Source organism: Mytilus galloprovincialis, chromosome 3 (assembly GCF_965363235.1).
Source record: "Mytilus galloprovincialis chromosome 3, xbMytGall1.hap1.1, whole genome shotgun sequence".
NCBI lineage: Eukaryota > Metazoa > Mollusca > Bivalvia > Mytilida > Mytilidae > Mytilus > Mytilus galloprovincialis.
In genome coordinates, this window is record NC_134840.1 from 55,166,269 (window position 1) to 55,188,537 (window position 22,269).

The window sequence follows — 22,269 nt, forward strand, 5'->3', positions numbered from 1 at the left end:
ATCAAACGTCAAATCATAATCTAATACACATTTAATAGAAGCATTAAAAATAGACCATAGCATGTCTGTTGCCTCCTGGTTACTGGAGAAACAATAGACATGTATTTCCAATCAAACAAGCTAAAACCTCTAAGTAATACCATTACATGTAATATGTAACTTAAAAAAGAAGAGATATGATGGATTGGATGACATGAGCACAGTTGCTAATATAACAGAATGTTTGACAGCAAGATTCTAAATCAGCAGCTTAAAAAGTACTCTCAGAGTGCTGTTACAATATATAACTTAAGCATACTTTAATACAACAAGAAATTAGAAACTAAAAGAAGAAGAAAAACAATAAAACTAGAAAATTGCCAAAATAAATCACTGTGAAAAAGTATCAACAAAAATAAGTTTGTTTAAAGTACTTTGACCCACTAAAGTAATATTGATTCAAGATTACTGGCCCAATTCAGTGGCACTGTATTAGTAAACCTCTATGAAAGAGGGGAAAAGCCTACTCCTACAGGATTAAAGACTTCTATATCTTAAGATTTTTTTAACTGTAGTGACCGCTTTATAGTAATATCTTAAAAACTTGTTCTTCTCCTATGAGCAGTGTAAATAATAAGGGAGTTGACAGTTAAACACTTTTTGATTAGATTTGCAAATATTGAAATTGCATTTATGATACCAAAATACTGTAGAAATGTATTTCGAACTGACTGATAATGTCTTTAAAAGTGAAATATGAAATTTTTGAAATTCACTGTTTCAACTTACGTAATAACAATTTCCCTAGCCAAGAAATTTTGTTTTGGATTTTGTTTGATAAAGAAACGAATGCATTTCCTGGATAGAAATCATCTAAACTATTCAGTCATTTGAATTTAATGGTAAAAATTTGTTAAAGATATAAATTTCACATTACTGACTTAGATTTAAAGTGAATAACTTGCACTGATTGGAATATTTGAATGATAACATGCAATTATCATTTAAAATGTTATGTATCAAACAGTAGGATATATGTAGATGAAATATGGACTTGTAGTATGACAGGTGCAATATAGTAAACACTATCTGTTACCTTATCAGTGCTCTCAAATTCAAGCACATTATGACTTCATTTTATATGATTTCAAGTGTATCTAAAGTCTTCAAGAAAACATGTAACCCTAGAATAGTAAAAATAGTGAGCCAGCTGATACTTAAAACTTTTCTCTACTTTACTAACAAAAATCAAAAGAATTTACCAGTTCCAACTTTATAGATAACTGGTCTGTCAAAACATATTTTTAATGTAAAATTCAAACAAACTTGCATGAATAATTTTTTTTAGATAAAATTTTCAATACAAAGCTATTGTCACTCTTTTCCCATAACATCTTTATGTTATAATTTAAGGTACATGTATACTGAAAGTATTTTTACTTGTAAGATTAATATAAGTTGTCATTTTTTTAGTTGCATTATTTATAATGACATAACCTCTTAACTGTAAGATTTAACATATTTGTGTAACAATAATCAAAAGAGAAATATGAAATGTGTAACTTTAGCAGCAGTGTTTCTCTCTAATTCTCTGCAATTCAGTAAAATTTTGACCAAATTGCAATTTGTTTTATCAATCAAACTCTTCAACTGTTCTGAAATTTTATCCTACCACTATAGAGACTCACAGTCAAGTCATCAAAGTGCAAAGTTAACTAATAAAGCATACAAAATATCCTACAAGACTTGAATTCCACCTTTGAGATTGTTTTGTTTGAGGAATTAACCTTGTATGTCATGAATTCAACAACATAACTGAGTTATGGTCAAAACAGGCTGAAGTAAAAATAATATGAAACTGCTGAATCAAATAAAATATCTACATCACTTGGAAACTGCTGAATCAAATAAAATATCTACATCACTTGCACGAGTTTAATATAAGCAATGAATTAGTTTAACCTTAGCTTAAAGTTGAACATATTCTTCTTCCTGATTGCATGCAAGTCAGTAAGTTTATAAATAGTTATAGAATATTTATGAGTTTTTAAATACTTTATGCAAGGATTGACTGGTTGAAGTGGATGAGGTATCTGGCAGATTTAGTTGTCCTGACAGGATAGTTAGTCAGGTATGAAATCATCTCAGACAAGATAAGCCACAAATCAGACAATACGTTAGACATAACAAACAAGTCCAGATCAAAATCTTTGTGGTTTGTGGGAATAATGAATAGAGAAAATTTCTTAATCTCTTCATCCTAGACTAAAAACTTTTGTCGTAATAACCTGTTAACTTATTCCTGAAATAGCTTCAGTTGGATAAAATAGTTCCAATCTTTAACAAAATTCTGTATTTTTGATTATTTTCAGACTTATTTTTTTTGTCAATTAAGTCTTCTGAAAACTTTGGAAGATTTGGAAAACACTGTCTGTGACCTTCATATATTTTAACAAGAATGTGTCCATAGTACATGGATGCCCCACTCCCACTATCATTTTCTATGTTCAGTGGACCGTGAAATTGGGGTCAAAACTTTAATTTGGAATTAAAATTAGAAAGATCATATCATAGGGAACATGTGTACTAAGTTTCAAGTTGATGTAACTTTAACTTCATCAAAAACTACCTTGACCAAAAACTTTAACCTGAACTTTGCACTATCATTTTCTATGTTCAGTGGACCATGAAATTGGGGTCAAAACTATAATTTGGCATTAAAATTAGAAAGATCATATCATGGGGAACATGTGTATTAAGTTTCAAGTTGATTGGACTTCAGCTTCATCAAAAACTACCTCGACCAAAAACTTTAACCGGACGGACGAACGGAGGCACAGACCAGAAAACATAATGCCCCTCTACTATCGTAGGTGGGGCATAAAAATATTCTTCTCACCATCACATGGAATTGATTTTGTGTTGAAAAGTTAGGGACAAATTAAAATTGTAATAAAATTCTTACATTATTGGAATTCCCTATCCATTTCCCTTTTTTTTTCAAGACAATAAAAAAATCTTATGTGATAAATATGTCACTTCACAAATAAATCTGTAAGCAGAAGAGCTAATTAAAATACTCATTACAATAAAAATATATTTTGTAAAACATCCAACAGCACTTCAATCTATCCAGAGACAAAAAAAATGGTTTTCATCAAATTTGGCACTTATTTTTGCCCCAGTGCTTCAATGACACAAAATTACATGTAGCGATATGTCATAGCAAACAGCAGATAGCATTAAATCACAGCAAAAATGCATGAATTATCCAAAAATAAAAATGCATGTAACATTCCACTAGCAGTGCTGAGACAGCTTGTTACTTATTGGCAAACTAAGAACAGAACAGGAGTTATCTCCCTTTGATATGTGTTGAGGAAGGAAACAATACAATACAAAATACCTATCTATAAATTATGCAATATAATTATACATCAATTATGTTAATTAGGCAATTAGCACATTAAATTCATGTGTTTTCTCTATCATAAAATACAGATGGGAATTGGCAAGCAAAATATATATTATCCTGTTCATCGCAATAAATTACGAGGTCAATATCATATCGCATCCTTCACATTCAGGAAATCTCCTAACTATTTTTTAGTGCTGATTGATTGTTCAATCATTTTGAGCATACAAAACCCTGATAAAGGTATGAATATCTTGTCTTGACATTTATTTAATAACATAGGGGCTATTACTTTTATATCATAATACTTACGCCCAAAATTGATATAGGGGCAATTCATTTTGTGTACACCTGTTTCTATGGAAACAAGAAAGTAAATGGCAGAAAAAAGTCAGCGGAAGTTTTTACATCTGAATTGCATTCTGTTGTAGTAAGATCTTATCTGTTTTTTGTCAACAGAAGTCACATTAGATGCAAAGCACTTGAGTAAGTTGAGTTTCCATGTTGAGATGTTATGAGTTAAGTGACTGTTTATTTTAATATACCTGCCATCTTTAATATAAACCAAACTTTGAAGGATTCCTCTATCATGAAATTCTACAAAACAAAAGATGTAGAGATTAAAATGTTTTTATAAAATATATTGTAAATCTGAAATGATACATCCCTCACAAAAGCTAAAGAATAAATATAACTTACAATATTCTCTTCACAACTGTCATCTCAAAAAATGCATAAAATATGATAACATCTCATTAATTGTACTAGTAACGTCACTAATTGGAAGGAACTCTTAGTTATTAAATCTGGACAGATATCAAAACTAGAAAAAGCAAACATTTATCAAGAAGTTGTTGGAATGACTTCAACAAAGATTCTGTATCATAACAAAAAATGTCTATAACAAGAAAGTGAGGTATAGATGATTTGTCATGGAAAACATAAACAAATTATAATGGGAAATCTGTAAAAGCATAATGAAATTCTTTCAAGCGGATTAAATTATAAATCAGATGAATGAAACATAAAAAGCAACGCGTTCTGTTAAACAAGCTGTAGTAAGACATCTGGTTTGAAAGTTAAGACATTCTCTGGATACATGCCCAGCGCCTCCTCTCGCAGGACAAAGCAGGGATTTTATAACATGGAATCTTAAGTCAAACAATTTGTTTACATTTAGTTGTACAGGTGAGTCTGAGATTAATTCTTGTAGACTTTAATTATCTTTATTTACCAATAATGTTGTTTGTTTTTATAGATAACATTAAAGTTATGGTATCAATGTATAGAGGCTTCATACAGAATGGCCTCAACTTGTCCTTAATTCATTTGACTTGTTATAACTTTAGTTAATTAGTGTACTACTTTAGATCTATTTTGTGGACAACTTTATGAGAAAATTTAGGCTAAAGTCTGCTCATCAAATGAAGGTTAATCAATTATATGTCTACTATCTAGATTTTGTTAAGGACATTTCAGAACATGAAGCGTGTTGCTGTTTATCTATCTTCATGAACTGGTATTAAAAACATTTGTTTCAAATTTTTGAGATGGATTAATCATTGTAAGCATATGCTTTGTAAAAAGCTTGTTTGATTAGGTACATTCATGTTTTAAGGATGTAAATGACAGCTCTGGTCATCATATTTTGCTCAGTAATATCAAAGGCAGATGTATTATTGTATACTGGGTAAAAGAAATTTCTAAATGGTCTGAAAATTTTTCACTCAGGTGTATAACATTGTCAAACAAAACAAAAAGGTAGGACTGAGCACTTGTGTACCCCATGTCATCCTCTATACATATTGTTGTTTAATGGTTTTATTGGGTTGCTGTCTCATCTTTTTCATACATAGTAATTTTTGGTTCATTATACATTTTAATGATAAGTATACACAAAATATATAGACTACAAAAAAATTTGTTTGAATAAATGGAATGTAAACTTTAGCAAGACAGCAACCCAACAATACAAAACACAAAAAAAAAGACTAGAGGTCCTTTTATCAGTGATACATGCTGGAAAGGAGAATGAAACATTTTTGAAGAAAGACAAAAAATGTTTTGGCTGACATTATTTACCATACAAAATTTTTTCTATTCATAGTAGTCCCTTAAGATATAAACCAGGTTACTATTAAGTATTTACATGTGATTTTCAAGTTCAACAGAACTGCAAGCAAATGAAAATCTTTCGATAACTTACTAATAAATGGTCAGCATACAATCTTGTTTTCAAGAAGTGACACTTTACTTCCAGAAATATTATTGGACCTAGACAGTATTAACAGCACTATAACCTCCAGTAAATTCTATCTGAAAAAAAAAAACCAGAAAAATATTATATTCAATCTATGTTCATTCTACAGATGAAGTTTACGATTACTAAACAACAATTTCCGCTAATATTAATAATAGCAAATGTAGAAAGGATAGAAATGCATATCATCATCTAATTTTGACCATCTACCAATATTTATGTATAAATAACAATCCATTTTCCATTTATAAATAATAAAGTTGAATCATACCCAGAAAATCATGCTTTCAGTACACACTGTTCCAGAAAAAAGTGTAAATTCCACAAAGTAAATATGTGTAATTAGTTGTTTACACGTGTAAGTCAACAATAATTAAGTAATTATTCCTCATCCTGATACCAACTACTAAAACAATCAAAAGTGATGTTTTCTCCAGATCTTTGTGTTAAAATTTGGCAGCTTTTACAATAAAAAAAGATAATGTTTTGTCAAAGATAAATGGGAACAAGGTGTTTCAATACAAAAATCGACAGAGCATTGATTTTAGTAGAAACACGATTTATTAGCCAACTGACTGATCAATGTGTTTAATGCTACTTGTAGTAACTTATAGTAGAAGCAAGATAGTTGTTTGAAATACATTGATGTCAAACTATATGTACTTATAAAATGAGTTCAACTCCATTCTGTTTCTTATTGTCAATGATGTCAATACCTTTGCACTTTTTTCACTAATTAGTGTGAATAGAGTGCACCTTTATTTTTTGTTCTAAAAAAAGTCAAGGTTACCAACAGAATATAGTGTATTAGAATTCATACACTGATAAGCTTCTTAGATAGCATACCAATATAGCAATAGCAGATACTAAAGTCTAATAAGGGGTTCTTATCAGATGGTGCCATAGTTTGGCTGAAACTGCGTTAAAAGAAAGTGTTTAAATCCAACCCTTATTCTAAATAGATTTGGTAACAGGTTGGGGGATCTACCGTCCTATACTCTTTTTCCTCAACAAGATCTTCCATAATGATTTATCTTTCACAATATTGTATTGGGGATTATAATACATCAAAGATACAGTGAATTTTTGTGATACACATAAACTGTAATAAAAAATCTAATCTCCATTCACTGACCAGCAGGTCATTCATATCAATATAGTATCAATGAAGTGGAGTTGTCTAATAAAACATAAATCATCTTTTATATTCAGGATTGAACAATCGTGAATCTAAAATTCAAAAAGATTGTACATATCAGATTCTTTTGTATAAAAAATTACTCTCAAATTATTTAATGGGAATAAGGTACTTATTAGGCGCTGCACTTTTTCATAGACTGAGTTACAGCATACTTGTATGTCAAAAGATTACCAGTATATGTAATCAATTATTAGTACAGTTTTTAAGAGTATTATCTAACTTGAATTTTGTAATAATAGCAAAAGATAGAAAAAGAAAAGTACTTCTTCAATAGAGTTACACCCACTATGATGAAATGAAAGCTGCAAATATATTTCTTCTTATGACCATTGAGAAAAATTGACTGTGTCATTGATGAAATTATAATAGACAAAAACTTATTTTCTTGTAAACTATGCCCCTGATCTTTACCAAGGTTTAAATTCTTATAGTAAATCAGAAATGAAGAACAGATGGACAGAACAAATTGCTTGTAACATTATACACCATAAACTGTGTGGCATACAGGTATAATGAGTTTAATGTTTTTGCCCTTATAATTAAGAAGCTTAGTGCAAAATTTTGTATTTGATGATGATATAAAATTTGTATCAAAAACAAACATATAGGCTTGAAACTTGGCATTAGATATGGGTTTATCAGAATGCACCCCAGAAACAAAATAATATTCGTAGCATTCCACATAGATAAAAATGTCCATGCTCTCAATGTTATACTGTATGCCTAGGTAGTATGATAATATTTTTCATCAGTTTTTATTTTTTAATTATGTTTAACAAAGATAGTACATGGGGCATATCTCTCAAATTGCAGTTATGAAATTGGAATATTTTTTTACATTTTTATTTTATTTTTTATGTTAAAAAGGTCTATTTTTACATGTTAATAGTACCATTAACCTATTTGAGTTCTAAATCACCTTGACCTTCATATATTTAGAAAATCAAGCCAAGTGTAATGAGAAAGACCCTACATTACTGAAGATGTCTTGATTCTGCTGTTCTTTCATTTTGAAATAATAATGTAATAAGTAAAACTAATTATTGATAGGCAAACTGTATGACTGATTGAGTTCATCTCTACTTTTTTGTTCAATCAAACGCTTTAAAGCAGCAAGGATTTTTGTGACTACCACAATTTCATTATATCAAAGTAGGCACTATGCAAGTTTCAAGAAATGTACATTCAGTGTCTTCTCCTGCCTTCAGCAATATAATAAAATAGTTCTAGTTGCACATTTTATACAGTATAGCTCACTGCTTTGCCAGGCCAAATTCCTAGAGAAAGATCAACTGCAACATTTTCTTCAATAGTAAACAACCTTTGCAATAATTCTGTGAAGAGTCTCTCCTTATTTTTAGCATTTGAAGTATAAACAATGCTATGAATTACGAGGAGTAGCCATACATTGTTTATAAACATGGAAAACAACAATACCTACTTGTGATGTATGGGTTAATGCCCTTGCCTTATCTATGCCACACTTGTATGACATGCATTCTTGTCATAGTAAGCAGATAAGACACTGTTATATCAATAAGTTATATAACTCGGCTACGCACCAAGATTTCTCTTGTTTCTGTGATTGTATTTTACGCACTATGAAGCGAGCCAAAGTTATCGAAAATCTTCATGATTTTCTGACATGTAAACTATAATAATGTACAGTTTTTGGAACTTTGCTTATTTTCTTCGCAGCAGCATCAGAGTTTTGATCTTTCAACATTAAATTTGGGTAGTTGTATTGAGTTATCTTTAAACATCTGTAAGGCAATTTAGTCTGCAGACTCTATCTGATTGACACTGGTCAGTAATAGCACTTTGATAGGATTTTATCTGATAAGCCTACCATTCCAACAGATAGTAATTAAATTTTATCTCTTCCCACGAGGTTTCAACCTGTTAAAGGCTTCTTTTGCTATTTTAGAGATGTTTGGGATAAGCAACACTTGTTTTTATTTCTACAATTTACATGACATGTACATTTGATAAATAAAAAGTTGACACAACAGACTTAACAGTTGGGAGGGTGTGCAATGATATTCAATAACAGATGTTTAAAAACAACTGCTGGTTAATGCTCAAAAAGATATTTACCAACTGAAATATGATGTCTCCACTGCAAAATTATCAGTTATGCAATATTACTACTTAAAAATTCCCCAACTGCTTATTCTTTCTAGTGCAAAATCTTAAACATTGCAGATTTTCAAGCCCTATGTTAAGTATAATTCCCAATTGAATTCACAAGAATTATAAACTGTAATAACCCCTACAACTAACTTAATTCAACAAGCACATATATATTTAAATACATTGTACATAGTTAGAGTAACCATAGCTTATATGTACCTTCCTTTCAATTTTACAATTAGCTGCTGAAACAATGCATGAGCAATGAACAAAAACAAGAAATGAGATTAAATGATAAAGAAAAATCATTATATGTAACAAATAAACTGTCAAAAGAATGAGGTTGGATAAGGGTTGTTCCTATGCTACAAGTTCCTTTGAGGGGTTCAATTATTGTCAACTCATCTGGAGCAATCATTTCCATAGAAAATCAACTTATTAACTCTGCAATTTTTTGTTTTTTTTTTATTCTTGCTCATCGAAAAATTTGAATGTTTCCTTTATTGTAATATACATATTGAACAAGAGTGCACACGCTGAAATGTCTCGCCTTCTATACTAATCATTGATATTATGTTGATAGTCCTAGGTGTAAAGCTAAGCTTTATTACAACTGTCACATAAACTTAACATTAACCAAGATAACTAAACAAAGACCAATGAACCTTGAAAATGAGGTCAAGGTCAGATGAAACATGCCAGGCAGACATGTTCAGCTAACAATGCTTCTATACAACATATATAGATGACCCATTACTTATAGTTTAAGAAAAATAGACCAAAAAACAAAAACTTAACACTGTGCAATGAACCGTGAAAATGAGGTCAGGGTCAAATAAAACCTGCGTGACTGACATAAAGATCATAAAATATTTCCATACACCAAATATAGTTGACCTATGGCATATAGTATTAGATAAAAAGACCAAAACTCAAAAACTTAACTTTGACCACTGAACCATGAAAATGAGGTCAGGGTCACATGACATCTGCCCGCTAGATATGTACACCTTACAATCATTCCATACAACAAATATAGTAGACCTATTGCATATAGTATGAGAAAAACAGACCAAAACACAAAAATTTAACTAATAACCACTGAACCATGAAAATGAGGTCAAGGTCAGATGACACCTGCCAGTTGGGCATGTACACCTTACAATCCTTCCATACACCGAATATACTAGCCCTATTGCTTATAGTATCTGAGATATGGACTTGACCACCAAAACTTAACCTTGTTCACTGATCCATGAAATGAGGTCGAGGTCAAGTGAAAACTGTCTGACAGACATGAGGACCTTGCAAGGTACGCACATATCAAATATAGTTATCCTATTACTTATAATAAGAAAGAATTCAACATTACAAAAAATTTGAACTTTTTTTTCAAGTGCTCACTGAACCATGAAAATGAGGTCAAGGACATTGGACATGTGACTGACGGAAACTTCGTAACATGAAGCATCTATATACGAAGTATGAAGTATCCAGGTCTTCTACCTTCTAAAATATAAAGCTTTTAAGAAGTGAGCTAACGCCGCCGCCGTAGCCGCCGCCGCCGCCGGATCACTATCCCTATGTCGAGCTTTCTGCAACAAAAGTTGCAGGCTCGACAAAAAATCAACTTCAAAATACACAATTGTTAAAATACTTTATATCATTTCCCTAACGTTGTTAATTCTCTGAAGGAATCACAATATAATCTTGAAAAAAGAAGTTAACTTATGCCTTCGCACATCTTATCACTAATTCTAATAGTAACTATTAATTTTACAGACTTCAGAAATATAAAAACTCTAATGCATCAATTTGAAATGATAAGATATATCTCATAGCAATATCTTAAAAAATAATGAGAGAAAGGGAATCTAACTTTTGTGATAAGTTGAAACTTGGCAACATTTACAAAATAAAATACAAATTTCACTGTAGTACATTAGTACAACAAAGATGTGGGGTTAGGAGTAAATAGATAACAAAGAAAAGATCATTTAGATGTAATAAAGATAACCTTCATTCCTTTTTGAAGAAATTCTGAAGTTACCAAACCATCCTAAAGAAGGATGATAAGGCTGTTTGAGGGTAAAGTAATCAATCAATATAAAACACTGCCATAGTTATATTATGAAATTGATAGAGTCTATTTACTGTGTCAGTGTACCCAAATTGGCAAAGTTTGACATTATCTAAAGTATTCTGCCAGACCCCTCTGTCAGTGAAGCAATATACTGTCAACAACTGATAGCTACCATCCTATCTTTTGTTTGAACAGATTTAACTTCATTTTTTCTGCAGTAAAGTTCTCAGTCTGAAAATTTATCACTTTTTAATGATGATCATAAATATTTGTGAAGAATCAATTGACAGTTCCCCCAACAAATATACTGATAGGATTTTCTATTACCCAATCTTGAGAAAATATATAATAGTAAAAATGTCCCATCCAATACTTGTTTTATAAATAATGTTTTTTGCTATTATTTGAAATGAATTCACCAATTTTATTCATGACTGCATACTGCCCTCAAGTCAGTCTAGATGTCTTTTGATTGTTTTTGTCGTTGGGTTGTTGTCTCATTGTGATTGATGTATACCCCATAAACAATTGGAGCAAGGCTTGATTTTTCTTATTCAGATAGTATTCAAATAATAATCATGAAAAATCTATTTGTATTGCCTAGCAATGTTACGTAATAATTCAATGTCCCCAAGGTCATGTGGTACATTGCTGGAATAATCGAAGATATTATCCTTTTATTCATTCTTATCCATACTAATGTAGAATTGTTGATTTTACAATTATATTAAAGGGGACTTATGTATTGTTTGACCATGTAGAAAGGTCAATGTTATTATAAATGGACCATTGAACTGTATATTGATGAAGAATGGTTTGGGCCATTATTTTACTGCTACTAATGTTGATAGATTACTATAAGATCCCTAAACTGTATTCATTTGGTTGGTGATAATGAGTCTACTTTGGTTACTGTTTAAACAAGGGGCCAACCACATTATAAGCTACTGTAAAACGATTGGTGTTAATATAACCTGACTTTTGTACTATCCAGTGGAGGATTCAGAACTGTTCCCCCTGACTGACCTAAGGGGGCCCGCTCCAGTCATGCTTCAGTGATTCCCTATATAATCAACCAAATTTTTTCCACGAAAGGGGGCCCAGGCCCCCCCTGAATCCGCCTATGCTATCAGCTGTTAAATTGTTAGTATTATTATAAGGGAACCAATGTTATGCAAGTTGCTTAAACTAGCTGTAGTATTGCTTATGGACTATCTTGTACTGTACTGTTAGCTGCTTCAAACTGGATAGTTCACTGCTCTACTGCTAATTGCTCATAGACTAAGTGATGTGACTAACAAACTTTGAGCTGCAGTAGAATGGTTGCTTTTTGTATTTGTTATGATTAGAGGACAACTGCATGATTGCTTTCTTTTTTAGTTTTATCTTTTAAGATATGTCAATTTTCTACAAATGATGCAAATAAGAATTTTTATCAAACAATAAATAAATAAGTGACTGACATGCAGATCTTAACTATAGTTTTTAAGATTCTAATCAAATGCATATGCTGTAATTACTATCTTAAATAATTCTAATCCCAAAAAAACTTTTATCTGTTACATACTGAACAACAAGTAAAAGCTCTTATTTTTATGGGTAGAAGATAAACAAAAAATCTGTACCACCAAGGTTTTGTAACGATTGTGAAACTGTAGCAGAGATTTTTTTCTATTTTAAAGAAACAAAACTATATTTCTCTTTTTGTGGATAATGAAATAAAATATTTTTCATATAAAGCTGATGATACATACATTTTTTTTCAATTTTCAACTTTTACAATGCACAATGGTCATATGCTAAGTTGATGCTATTGTGATAACTGAATATTTATCATAAAGATGATTATTTTAGTAAAAAGTTAAATTTTAATAGGTTCACAATTAGGAATTATGAAAAAATGCAGGAAAACATGAAAATTCAACCATGCAAACAGGTTTGCCCTTAGAAATCTTGAAAGAAAAACACACCACTTTACAGTATTTTAAATAATGGCTTTCATTCTGGGAATCTTAATATGACATATTTGATAAATGTCACCATCTTCAGCTGAAAAAAATGGGTCAAATTAATTGCATGCTGATAAATTCATTTTAGTGAGCATCCATTGCTTTTTTCCCTAATGCCTCAAAGTAAAGATACTATCGTTTTGCATATTACATACTTCTAAGATAATGTGCCGTTAAGTGTTGAAAAACTGTCTCTATCATTAGTGAAATAAGAAAGTACTTGGTATGGCCTAATTTTGTTGTTTAATAGGAGAGCATTGACTTAATTATTTTTTGGGGGGGATTTGCAGGTATATCATGCTCATTTCAGATGTTACACAACATGATACGACCAACTTTATATATCTGTTATTAGCTTTTCTGTATATAAAATAGTCTGGCAATCATTGCAAGTTCCACTAGGATGAAGCATCAATTTGGCATCAAATGAAACTATAATACCATTATGAATAAATATATAAACTTGACTTTGACCCCCATGGTATCTAATTATAAATAAGGCCCATAACTTCACAGGTGGTCACATGTTTCCTTAAATATTTTTTCACCTTTCTGTGTTTATATTAGATCTGATATCTGTTAACAAAAAACTTTGTCATGAAGCACCTGTACTACCTTGATCAATAATCAAACGCACCTTTGTTTTATACCAAACGTACCTTTATTCTATCATTAATCATTATGCAAAGTGATTTTCTTTCTCTTAACTCCCGACCATTTTAGACCTGATTCAGTTTTTAACGCTACATTCCACAATACAATGAGCCATACTCCATAAACAAACATCCATTCATCAATTATTCTCAATATTGTATTTGTTTGGGTTTTAAATTGAAAGACTAAAAAATTGATCAGTTTAAGCTATTAGCCTTATTTACTATTATTATGTGGAATTCTCTGGAGAATGAATTGATAAAAACAAGGTAGGAAAGTACATATCTATAAACTTATTATGTACCAATGTAATATAACATAAAATTATATTAGAAATCCTTCACTTTTTAAACAATCAATGTTATAAATGTTTGATGAACTAAGTATGATATGACCTTATAATAAGGACAGGGTCACAAAGAATCATTCAAGTAGTATTATTTTGGTTATTGGCATCTGTGTAATTTGCAAGTCATTGATGTGATCAAAAAGACCAATTTAAAAAAATAAAAATTTGCCTGCCACCATAAATAATTGATAATTGTAATGTTTTTCTCAACCAATACTGAACATTACATTCAAAATTATAGAGGTTTTAACTAATTATCTTACAACTGGTCAGTTAAATATGAATTCTACCTAGAGCCATTCAAACATTTGTTAGGTGATGAGAATCCAAATGGCTATGGTGAAACAGTTTGTTTTAGGTTCCTTTACCTTAAATTCACCTGCATTTTATCCAGACAAATTAGATAACACCTGTATGAGTTTGGGCGTAAATCTGTATCATTTCATTTAAAATAATTATTAAATTGGTTTCCTTAATGTAATTATCTGTCTAAGTTATATTTCCTTTCCTTCACTATTTTCTAGAAAATTTGCATTATGAATAATCTTTCAATAATTTGTTTTATACCTAGTTTTGAAAATGAAACTTTTTGACAAATAAGGCAAAGCAGCAGGTGAAGAAAATGGACATTTTCTATTGGTCCAATACTAAGCTGTGGTTAATGTTAGTTAACATTGCTGGGGTGGATCCAGCCATTTTAAAAAGGGGAATGGGGTTCTTAACCAAGGATAAAGGGGGTGGGGGTGGGGGGTTCCAACCATATTTCTCCATTCAAATGCATTGATTGTCGAAAAAAACAAAAAGTGGGTTCCAACCCCCAGAACCACCCACCCCCACCCCTTTACCCCTTCTGCATCGACCACCGCATTGGCTTTATTTCAGCAAAAAATTAACTTTAGGACCCACTTAATACCACATCACGAAATATGGTGTTTATTTCACAAAGGGTTTATGTATACCCTATGATTGCACTAACCTTGGTGAAACATGAATCTTACTTCATATGAAAGTCTTATCAATTGTCCTGAAAGTTTCCCTTAAACTGGCTTATCGTATCCAAAGACTCCTCCTAGTTCTCCTCAATTATATCTCATCTCCCCTTAGAAGATACAAGGCATGTCTGTCATCATATGATAAAAATATTTGATAAGTCTTCTACATCAATTTTATCTTATTTCATTAAAATTTTATAATCACATGCATCTGTGACTGTTTTATGAAATGATAAAAATCAAGTATGATGTAACAAAACTGCACTCTTTTTCTTTAGAAAAGAATAAATATTTACTTAATGCTTAATAAAAAAAATAAGTAAATAAATTATCTTGTAACATTACAGTAAGTTAGGTACAATATGGATTTTCTTTTTTTATGATGTACTTGGCTGATTTGTTGTTTTCATTGTTTAAATTTGGGTCATCTGAATATAGAGCAATGCTCATTTTGAGCAATTTTTATCATTTTAGATTTCCCAGTAAAGGCAATGTTAATGGAAGCTTTTTCAGACATAAGAGAAGCAAGTTCAGAAGGGCCATTATTAGAGTTTGTTAAAAGTTTCATAAATACTTTATGTTAAATGCAATTAAAAATTTGGTTGATTATATAGCATGAAGCATGACCTCTCAGGTAGTCAGTGGGCACCCACTTATGAAAATTTCTGGACCTGCCACTGTTGAGTATGAATATGAATGTGAGTGGCTTGTCACAATATCTCTGCTGTGTAATGAATATTCATATTTTTACTCTGAATGTTAGATATAGTACATGAAAATATCCATGTGAACAGTAGAGCCACAAGTTACCACACTCTAAGCTGAAAATATAAGTCCTATTTATTCTAATATTATATATAGATAAGGTTCATGGATACTTCCTAAGATATGCCAACACCTGGTTTATACTGGTGCCAGATATCAAAGTCAAAAAGGATTTACATGTTTTAGTGAGAAATTCATCCTAAAATACGGAACAATGAAGCTTACTTGACCCTTTTCTAGTCTTGATTAACAAATGAACCAGTTGTATTAAAATTAAATGATATTTTTATATTTTATCTGTCAAGAACAACTCAATTAAACAATACCCCCATATCAACAGGTTTGAATGTAAAAACTATGGTCTTCCATAGTTTGATCATTTAAAATACTTGTCGGCTTCTCATTCAACGTTTCTTGCTTTGTGATTATACAGGAGTTAACCCGTAATATTTATCATACAATCACAAGGTATGGGAAAATTCTTCACAATAAGGATATAAACCACGTCTTTTTTTATCCTTTATACAACTTTTTCAAACTGTGACTGAATCATGATTTATGTCGGTAACTTGGTCTTATTAAAATGATCCCCTAAGCAATGATAAAAACAAAACATTCCTAATGATAATGCTATGATATGTGTTTAACTGTACTTTTACTATAAAAACAACTTCAGTAGAAAAATAGTAGCTCCCATAAAATCTTCAAAAGAAAAGATCAAATAATTTATCTAGATAAAAATGACAATACTGTTTTGGTTCAGAGGTTCAATTTTTACTACAATATATTATAATGAAGAACTACAAATCGTAAAAGTGAGATACATACAGGGAAAAAAATTTCGATACTAAAAAAGTAAGTATAGAGGCTTTCATTTACTAATGCAGCAAGTTACAATGGAAACAGTTAAATATAAGAACATCAAATTCCTGAGGGAGGGTAAGAGGGGTCCTGATTCCGAAATCCCGGGCTTAAAAACACGAAATCCCGAAATCCCTCACTTAAAAACAACATAATCCTGAGGTCCCGAAATTCAAATAAAGAATTCCCGGATCCCGAAAGGGTCAATCCCGAAATCTCAAGCTTAAAAACACCTGATCCCGGAGTCCTATCCCCCTCATTCCTGGTATAAGAGTGTTGTTGAAAACAAATGTTCATACAGTATGTTGCTTAATACATCCAAGGGTGGACACAGAAATGTGCTGGACATAGTAACAGTGGACAAAATAATTGGGTTCTGTGTAAAAATAAAAATTTCAAGCTCCTAGGTCACTCCAAATTGCCATCATTTCAAGCAAAGAAAAATAACATTTCAGGGATCTGGGCTGAAAAATGAATAAAGAACTAGACAATATTTTGTAAATTGTGCTGAAAATGACTAAGCTTTAACCCTTTCCTCCATAGTGACACCTTTTGACGCCAACCCCTTTACTCCATAATGACGCCTTTTGACGCCTGTGTAGAACCTCAGTTGAAATGCTTTGACTACAAATTGTCTGCAGTAGACTTAATAAAATTTGTATCCAATATGAAAAGGAATATCGCAGGAATATCTGACTTTAATTTATTTGATAAAATATTTGTTTTTCGCAATGCATTAATACTTTAAAGCATATTTTTAGCATTTTATTGAAAAATCCTTATGCGAATCAAGTATGCAAAAAAAAAAATTCAATGGAGGAAAGGGTTAAAATTCCTTAACCAATTTTAATAATCATATCAGGTGTGCAATTTGTGTGCAATCTGGATGAAAACTAAAGGAAGAGTTGATTTAGAGTTGATTACACAAATTATATTTCTCCACCTGCCCACCCATCCATCTGACATCACTATATGACAGTCTGTGACTTTGGCAAACACACAAAGTGGGCAAACAGTCAAAAACACTCTTTTATTATTCAACCTCTACATCTTTCATTTACCTATATCAGACCTTTAGCTACCACCTCAAACAAATATGGGTAATTTGTGATGATACCATGACTGACATTCTGTTTCATGCATTTACCTCTACTTAGAGGTTTTATGTAAAAACATAAGATCAAAATATGACTAAGCTATTTCCATCATGGATTTCTTCACTCATCTGAAATATAGTGATGTCAACACCTTTTCATATGAATTCTTTGATATTAGACATGATAAGAAATACATATTAACCCCTACCGATTATGATGCTATTTAACTATAAAGAAAAGAAGACCCACAACAATTGATGGATGTTTAATTTGAATACAGGCAGAAGTCAGGTAAATCCATCATCCCTTCGTTGAACAGACCTAAAATTAACTGATTTAAAGATGATAGGTTCTAAACTTCAGAATACCTCTATAAATATACTGTTTTATTGAAAACAAAATGCAAATTCAAGTAGATAATGATCGGTGGGTAGATTACCATAAAAAGTAACTGTCCCACCATCTTTCCTGTTCTCACTGATTCGGTTACTCTGACCCCTCGAGTGACAATTGTTACAGATCTTAGAATGAAAGTGATAACAAACCATGAAAACTCATTATAAGATATTTTATACTGATAGTAGTATTACCTTAAAGGAACGACAGGTATATTTTACAGGTAAAAGTTTATCAACAATAAAGTGATGTCACTTAATTTTTATATCAATATTTAAGCTTGAAAGTTTTCCCACGGTCTTGAGACACTTGATGAGCTAAATGCAAGGTCAAAGTTGACAATTCATAAGACCGTAATACATGTAATAATGGATGTTTTTACCAGGTAAATTAATTATATTTCATTTACCTTTAAAACAAATGAGGAAATATATTTTATGACACAATATTTTTTTCCCATGGACTAATTTGAAACTACTGTGGGCTATTTATATCGAGTATCTAATTGGAATTTACTGGATACATATAAGACTATATGGTAAGAATTTTTAAATAATATTTGAATTATTCATGAAAATATTTTAGCATTCAAAGGTCTATAATGTATTAATAATTTTCATTAACTATGAAATCATCTTTCAATATTTTTGTATCCTCTTAAAGATCACAAAAGAAAATTTACCTACATCGTGAAATAAATATGTCTGGGTGTTTTATTCATAAAAATTATTACTTCATAATTTAAATAATAAAGTAAATAGCATTCTATCTGTTAAAGATCCATTATGTCTAAACAATTAATAATGTTTTATCTTTTAAAAACAAACAATTTAAAGCACTTTAGTTACGAACTAGCAAATATTTAAAACATTTATTAATTTTTGGGAGTGACTGTATAATTTTCCATCTCAAATAACAATTTTCTCCATAAAAAGATTTCAAAAAATGAAGTTGAGTGTACAAATACAATTATTATTCAAGTCTCGACCCTGAGGCTCAGAAATCTCAACTTAAATAGCTATTTTACTCCTATAAATTGATAGGTAAAATAAATAACAGATATAGAAATATGACAAAACAAAATTAACAAATTATTTAAACATAGAGTATTAAAGCTAATATAATTGCAAAAGTTGAATAGATTATCAAATTCTACACAATTCGGTGGAGATTTTACTTTTTTTTTAAATTGTAATCCTGTCACATTAGAGCCATTCAGAAAATTGAAAGGGAAATAACTCATTAAAACACATTATGGAACTTGTTTCTGATTGATTGATTGATTATTTTTATGTTTGCGTCCATTAGTTTAAATAGCACATGGATCTTTTAAATGTTAGCCAACTTTTAATGATGAAGCAATCTTTTATCTATGAATTTTCATTGAGAAATATAACATGGAAATAAATCACTGTAGGACTATAATGGACTTGTTTTTAGTACAAGTCATACATGAGGAGGAAACTGAATAGAAATCACTGATTGTCACGAGAACCTGCTGTTTAATAAAAGTAACTTTCAGATTAATACCAAAGTAGATACAAACATCCTGAATAATGTGAAAACTAGCAATTTTCCGAAACCAACTAAAATATAAAATCAAAATTTCTACATCTTGAAGTGGTGTTGAGACTTAAACTTCTTTTTCTAGTGTTTGTTCTATGACTACACGGAATTGGAATCACTATCTGAAATCAGCAAATTCCTAGAAATGCAAATAATCAAAATACCACAGAGATTTACACACAATATTTCAGACTTCTGATTGAGCAATATAAATGGGTTTCTCCAAAAACTATAAATACAAAGGAATCAATTGGCATGAGACATTAATACACTTGACATTCAATGAGGCATCTAAATGTTCAGTTGTTCGAGAAGATCAGAGCTGTCATAGGATATTCCTATCTCCAGGTAAACTCTTTATACCTGGTTACACATTACAAAAAAGTTATTCCCCAAAAATTGATTTCTACAGAGCTATTTTTTTCTCTCTTGTGGTCTAAATGGCTTACAGCAATTCAACATAACTTGCTTCTAAAATCAATTGATAAGAATGGACAAATGGTTAAAAGCAAACAGATAATGGCCAAATACCCTTCTGTTGAAATATTTAGTTCCAAAATAAACACATCAAAATGAATATCGATAAACAATAAACATCAAAGCATAAAAATAATACAATTTGGCCATGAATAAATAATGAATTTAACAAGAGTAAGTTCACTGTAAGATCAGATCAATTTATAAACATTTAAATGATGCATAAAATTATGAACAAATCTATAGACATTATAAAGGTTGTGCAGTGAAATTGAGTGAAAATGTCATGTGAACATCTGACAGGTAAGTCGATCATGGTTGGGTGGAACCAGGTGAAAAAAAATAGATAATTATAGGGTCAGCGTATCAACTCCCGAACAAAACAAAACTCAATTATTATTCAAGATTATTGATCAAGCAATAAAAATCAGGAAATAGAAATATGTTTGATAAAAAATATTGATGATTTATATTCTGTGCAGCATCAGCATGGCTGAGTATATTGCAGATGCATTTAACTGTAAATATTGATGTTTCCCTCGACTTGTACATTGACTTGTATGTTCACCTGTAATAATGTTGTTGACCTGAATTATGACAGCCTCTTATGTAACTGTTTGTCACTTTCAAAGTATACCTGGTGCAGTAATTGAAATATTTAATTAAAAAAACTTCTACTAAGACATTTTGATTAATTTTTTTTAATGAAATTTTTAGTAGTCATATATGTGATCATATATATGTGATCATATATATGTACTAGTTATAACAATATGGGAGTTTTGTAGGCTTTGTACAATAGTACAATATTCTTATAATGAAAACTTATTCTTGCCAAATACCTATTCCTATAAGCACATGTACCTATTTTTCTACCAAATTTGCCAATTAAAAACTATTCCATACTAAAAAAATCCTTAATGTATTATCTTTATTTCCAACACACCTAATTCCAGAAAAGTTTCAAAACAAGAGAAAATGAAGTTTTCAAAAAGATTTCATTACATCATTGTTCCCCCATCAAATGTTTGAATGGTTTTTAAGCATCATACAACTACATGAACTATGGTACTTGAGTGCAGTACATCCATGTTATTTGCTGCGTTTACAGGTTTATTTGGTGCATGCAGGGTGTTTACAAGATGACTATCTACGATACCTGAAAACATTACATCAATAGTAATGAATGGCTCGTCAAGTCTTTTGTTTCAGATGTTATTAGTCTGGGGATTGATTGTAGACTCTATAATCCCCTTTCTCATGACAAAGTCAATACATCACTCCAATAACTCCATATCAATCTGAAATCACAAGACAAAATGTTTTCAATCTTCTTAACCAGTTTATTATTGTTTTGCATGCAAGAAACTTCTTTATCAGAGAAAGAATTAATATTTATACTAAGTACTATTGGAAAGGGAAAAGAAAGACGCAGAATTCATTAAATTACATAACAGCGTACGTGATCCATTTTGACATTTAGACTTTATAGACCAGACAGTCCAATAGCTCTGTTGCATGTTATTTAAACATCATAGTTACTGTCTAATATTTGTAAATACATTTGTCCTGACTCCTGACTTTTCTGTTAAATAAATTGATATAGAAGTATTTAGTATGGTTATTTTGTTTTGGGGCTAGCTGAAGCCTGCGTTTGGGTGTGGGATTTTCTTGCTGTGTTGCTTCATCTGTTTTCTGCTCTTTGGTTGGGTTGTTGATTCTTTGTCACATTACCCATTTCAAATCTTAATTTTATTATTTTTCCTAGTAGACATCAAGGATTTTTTTTTTCAAATTCAAACCAAAAATCTCTGCAGAAATCAAAGTCAGCAATATTTAAACATAATTATTTTTTCAAATTCTATACAGCAGTAGTCAAGAACAGACAAAATCAATGCTTTCCTTATGTGAAATCCTCAGCTGCTTGTTGAGGTTATAATTTGAAACTACCAGTAGATATTTTTTAAGATATCAATATGCATATTATCTGATAACCTTTAAAGATTCATCAGATAATCTGCTATAAATTCAG

At 30.7% G+C, this 22,269-nt stretch overlaps 1 protein-coding gene across 4 annotated transcripts in view; it reads left to right on the forward strand.

The window, feature by feature from the left end:
* The window catches only part of LOC143068351 (uncharacterized), an 82,708-nt gene that overhangs the window by 15,778 nt on the left and 44,661 nt on the right, over window positions 1-22,269 (forward strand). Inside the window, exon 1 of one of the 4 annotated variants that reach the window (XM_076242337.1) lies at window positions 18,527-18,579. The exons of 2 other annotated variants lie outside the window; for them this stretch is intronic. The gene's annotated coding sequence lies outside the window, so the exon portion shown is untranslated. Of the gene's footprint in view, window positions 1-18,526; window positions 18,580-18,665; window positions 18,733-22,269 lie in introns of those variants that run through there. One more of the 4 variants, XM_076242336.1, reaches the window with a different exon arrangement.